Genomic DNA, 6,000 nt, shown 5'->3' with positions numbered 1-6,000 from the left:
ATCATCTACATAGACCAAGAGTAGAGTGAGTTTGCCTTCCTGTGAATGTTTTATAAACCAAGGTTCTGAAAACCGAACCGATCATCGAACCGCTCTAGCTACTGGTTTACTGGTTCATAAATTTAATCGGTTCGACCGTGGTTGAACCGAAAAACCGTTTTATAATAAAATAATAAATAAAATATAAATAAACACATGAAAATATAATTATAGTCTAATGTAAGCTTTAAAATATCATTCAAAGAAAATGCTTTTTTGAATCTCTTTCAATAAACCTTTATCCACTCAAAAGAATCTTAAGTTGTTATATGAGTGCTGAGATAGCTGAACCTAGGAAATTGGCTGCACCTTAGATGGCAGTTTTGCAGGTTTTTTCACTTCAGAAACCAGGGACAGCTGCAAATCAGGCTCAAATATTAGCTAAATATATATCAAAGAAAGTATGGATCATATTAATATTGGAGAAAGGGAATACAGTTTGTAAGTACCTTGCTAAGTAAATCTGTAGGTGGTTCATAATTAAGTCTCTTGTCATTTGGTTCCTATAAAGACAAAAGAAAGAAAGAGGGGGTAGGAATTCAAATAAGAAACATACACAGAATGATTCATTCACATCTCAAATACAAGCATAAGATTAATACATTACCAGTGGGTATACTTTGATACTTCGGAAGACACCTCTTTCACCTTTGTTCGATCGTTGCTAATAAAAGCACCACACCCAGATATAATCAATCACTTTACTTTACTAACAAATAAAACATGAAAAATTGAACTTATTCAAAAATCAGTTTTACAAACCGCATCCTCAGGCTCTCGTCGGGTTTGTTAGTCATTCCATATTTCTCCTGCCTTGAGCCATCGCTAGAGTTTGTCCTAGAAGAGTAATATAACCAGATAACAGATTATATGTCACGGCCCAAAATGAACCATGATCGGCGCTCAGGGAAACAGTTCCCTAGCAAGCCTATCAGACTCAAATATAAATTAAATAAGAAAATTACAAATATTTTAAAGAAATTTACAGTTTCTAAAACGAATAATTTCATATTTTTATTAAAAGGTAAAATAAATAGATATGGATAGATCCTGCCTGTGACATATGGAGCATATGACGTCTAAGAACTCAACAAAAAAGAAGTACCAATTGCAGATCATTACTCTTGAATAGAAGGCTCATACATTCAAGTATTTGTTCCTGAAAAATATTTTTAGAAAAACAGAATGAATTTTGCAACCCAGTGACTAGACAATACATCTATAATCCACATGAGACCATATAAACATTATCATAAAAATAATCTTAGTTAGAAAATAATAATTTATATGAATATGTGAATCAATAAGGGAGTTCTCATACAGAAATCAAATCAAATAATCCACACTTGGACGGCTCCACCTCTAAGGGTAGCCCTTTCCTCTCGTGTGTCCTAACAGAATAAAAGATCTAACGTGTGGCCTACACGTTAGGCTAGCAACACTCCTGCTAGCTGGAGTCTGAGTTAGATGCATCTAAGTTAACGTCATAACCGCCGTTAACTACGGTTTTCTAATACGAGCCTCCCAAACCAATTCAAAACATATAATTTCAAATACAACAAATCTTTGATCTTTCAAATATATAAGGTATCGAATCAAATCAAATCATATTATACTTTCTCATCAAAATCCTTTCCAATCATACTTTTTTTAATCAAAACACATTTCAAATATATTTCACAATCTTTAAACGAAGTGAATACCAACAAATACTTCAATGCTTCAAAAACAGATATTCAAGTAAACTCAAACATTTTAGAATAATGCAAAACTTTATCAAAAATATATATGGTCTCAAAAACAGACATTCAGATAAGATCAAACAATTTAAAATAATGCAAGACTTCATCAAAAATATATATGGTCTTATGTATAGTTCCGAAAGTATAAACTTCATAAAAATGAATTATTTAATTTTAATAAATCAATTATTCTAATCAATTTAAAACCGTTCTAGACAAATATAGTGAGTATAATTCAAAGATCATAATAGATATATGTCAAAATAATTATAGATGCACAGTCAAACAATTATAAATGTAAAGCCTACTCACAACATGGTCCTAAGGGACCGAAGATATCGAACCCGGAGTGCGAGAATCCAAGGTGAGGAGGATTGAAGTAAAATGAAATGAATGAGTGTAGAATTGGATCGAGACGGTGGCAGCAACTTCCACGGCTACATCGCAGATGTAATCATAACATCAACAGCTCCAACCGTTCCATGATAGCACTAATACCAGTACTCAAGATAATTTCCAGCAGAAACGCAACAAATAGGGCGATAGTACTAAAACAAAGATATATTATCACAATTAAAACCAGAGCATGTAAGAAAAGAAGAAGATATAGCAGAGTAAAGGTGGAAGCGTTACAGTTTCATAAATGGAGTCAGAACAGGGGAAAAATTGTGTTGATTTAGAGACAAGAATGAAGGGGGTGTAGGGCTGAGCAAGATCACAACAGGGACGGAGACGGTTCATTAGTGGTGACGTCGGTGATGCTCCCCTGACGACAAGCTCCGTTGATGGCAACAGCAGACGCGACGATGGTGAACGGCTCCTCTATCGCGACTCTTTCTTCCTCCCTTCACTGGCCGACTCAACTCTCCCTCTTCATTCAGCAATGACGGTGACCCCCAACAGAGATGGCGGCGGTTGAAGCTTAGCGGCGACAGAGACAAGGCGCGGCGGCTGTAACCGTTCGACGGCGGCGAGGCAGAACGGCGGCAATCCTTCTTCCGCGTCTCCTCTCTCGCACTCGTCCCCCCTCTCGGACGCACCTCTCTCGGTTCTGGCCTCTGATGGTGACGCAACTGCAGCGAGCTGGACGCGGCTGGCGGCGACGCGACGGGACACGAACGGCATGCTCCAGGCCGGCAGTGATGAAGTGCGACTCTCTCTCTCCTCGCATGGTGGCTCGGCGTGGACAGCTCCTGCCTTCCTCCTCCCTTCTCTTCTCGCGGTCTCCCCTTTTCTCTCTTTCCTTTTTCTTTCTTTCTTTTTTTCCGTCAGGGTCTGGGTGTGTGTGCTGTGAGGAAGAGGGTGTGACGGGAGTGAGAGTGTGTGCGGTAGTGAGAGGTGAGCGAGTGTGTTAGAAGAGGGTTAGGGTTTGGTTTGAAAAAAAAGAGGAACAAGGGGTATTGTAGGGATTTTACATTCTACCCTCCTTATAAAAATTTTTGTCCTCGAAAATTGATATAATCTTCAAAACTTTACATGGTTTTAGCACTTTACCGAACATGAGAAATGAGCATAACGAGGTGCAAAAGTTACAAGATAGGATCCGGATAAAACGATGTCATTGGCATTTCCCTACCCTCGTTCCCTTGATAACTCAGATATACATAGCCCTCTTCACGTCGTTCGTCAATCTTTTCTAAATGCAATCTTGGTTCTGTAGTACATATTCATGGTAGCAACCTGTCTTATGTCAAGTGTTCGAATTTCAACTTTCTGAACTTTCGCATCGGTAGCTGTGTCCTAAAGAAGTAACGTATCGCTTGCTATATCTGAGAATCGCACGTGATATTGAAACAAACACGAGTTTGCTTAAAAGGATTCTAAACTTAGGCAGAAAAGGGCAAACATCACAGATGGTGTTCGCAAGAATTCGGGGAGATGCGTAGGATCGCAACTAAACAAGGATATATAAAAATAGTGAAGCATGCCAAAAAGAGAATCAACCGCATCTTAGTAAGAAAATCTGAATCAAGAAACTTCGATAGAACAAGAAAAGAAAAGATGGTGTATGAAGTCAAAACAAGTTTATGTTGGATCAAAGAAGTACGAAGTTCACAAGAGATGGCCACTAAAATCAACGGTAATATTCACAAAGATTTAAGAGAATGACTAGAAACACAATTAAATAACACACAATCTTTTAGAATCAAAGAAGAGGAAGAACATACAAGGCCTAAAAATTTTATAATATTTATCGAGCAAAATAAGAACACTAGGACAAATAAAGTTAAAGAAAACAATAAGAAGCAACAACACTATAGGTAAGGAAAGCTAAATAGCAACAAACATACAACGTAAATAAAATACCCACAACAATTATGAATCCAAATCCCAAGCAACAAGACAAAGACAATAATAGAGAAACAAAGCAAAACAACAAATAGAAGATTTGACCGCACCTTTTAGAAAGACAATTGTACAATTATGAAAATTAAAAACAGTAATTATCACAAAAATTAACATCCTCATTTTCTCTTATCTATAACTCTTTGACAAAGGCCATTTGAAATAATTATTGCCATAACCTTGAATATTAAGTATATCAGAATAAAATTTAATAGCTTTTGACTATAAATAAAAGATAAATAACGTAAAACATCATGAGAAAATGCAAGCAATCATCTCATTATTCCCAAGGCCAAAAATTCACCTATACATTTAACTCATTTTTGTCATTATTGTAAAATAAAGTTAAATGATTCCCATAATCATGTAGCTAAACTTAGTATGAAGTTACAAATAAATTCACATACAAAATAAAAATAATAATAAAACTAAAATTTAAAGTATTGGCAATTAACACACTAGGATCAATTATAATAACTACTTTCTCCTTTTTATTTTTTTTGGTCTAAATCTCCAATTATGAATTTGCTCTTAACATAATCAAAGCACATAGCAAAAGAATTTCAGAAAATTAGTATGAAATTAGATTTCTTGTAAAGATAAAACACCAAATGAAAAAAAAAATCATATTCATAAATATATATACTTTATCTTTTTTTTTTTTGGATAAATGGAAAACACACATGCAATTATAACTATGGTTATAGAAAAAGTTGACTATTTTTTTTATGTGAAAAGGAGAACAACAACTATAAACTATAAATTACCAATTGTAAACCAGTCATTATGCATACACTGATGCACATATTTTATATAGACAAATATCTATATCTGCTTTGCAGCAGTTTTCAACCGATATTAATGGCTCTTAAAATTTTAATATGCATAAGAATAAATAAAATCAAAATAGGAGCATATAATCATCAATGGTTGGAGGAAGATGTGAAATCCTTGTAAAAAAAAATTTTCAAAAGAAAAAGGAAAGGAAAAGCTTAAAGTAATGGTGAGGTTTTATGTATAAATACATTCTGATAGAAATCAAAACGCCAAATGTTGAAATACTTCAACAACTTCGCAAAGAGTCAAGAATTATAATAATTAAATGCTTAAATGAGTGCAAAGCAAGAGAACAGAGCTTCCATAATCGTGACAAAGAAGCTAATGATTAAGATGTAAAGCAAGGAAATATTCAAGTAAATACTCCATAATACTAATAATAAAATTAGCAATAACTTCGTTACAAGAGAAAAGACTTTCAAATTACTAATCATTCAATAAAAAAAATCCTAACTTGTTGAAAAATTTACCAAAATAGTCTCTATATATTATGATTGTCCTAATAAAATCTCAAGTTGTTTTGAATATTGATTCCCACTTATAAATTTAAAAGCAACAAAATTCACAAAAATCCTATATTATCACATTAAAATAAATAATATATTTTCAATCCTAGTAAAAATTTAATTTAAAGTATCATTGTATAGCTCAAGTAAGTATATAATTTTACTTACACTATTTTATTCCACAAACCCAACCAAATGTAATTCATGAAACATCAAGTTCCGTTGAGGAATCAAATAATTTTAAAACTAGAGTTATTAAGGGGTACATAATAAGAAAGCATGGTTTATAATAATTAATTGAATATAATAAAGAAAAAAAATTCGTATAAGTGATTTATTTTGCTTCAAGAAATTAGATGTCTAGTCTTTTTTATAAAAAATTGTCAACAATTCTTTCCAATCTCTAAGATCTACTTCCAAATATCACAAAGACACTACAAATCAAGAAATCAATCTCCCTAAACCTCTGAGAATAAGAACAATAGTTGAAAATAAGGAAATTTTCAGAAAAGTAAGGGTTAAGAAAATTC

This window comes from Arachis hypogaea, chromosome 20, assembly GCF_003086295.3.
Source record: "Arachis hypogaea cultivar Tifrunner chromosome 20, arahy.Tifrunner.gnm2.J5K5, whole genome shotgun sequence".
Classification (NCBI taxonomy): Eukaryota; Viridiplantae; Streptophyta; class Magnoliopsida; order Fabales; family Fabaceae; genus Arachis; species Arachis hypogaea.
This window is presented reverse-complemented; position numbering follows the sequence as displayed.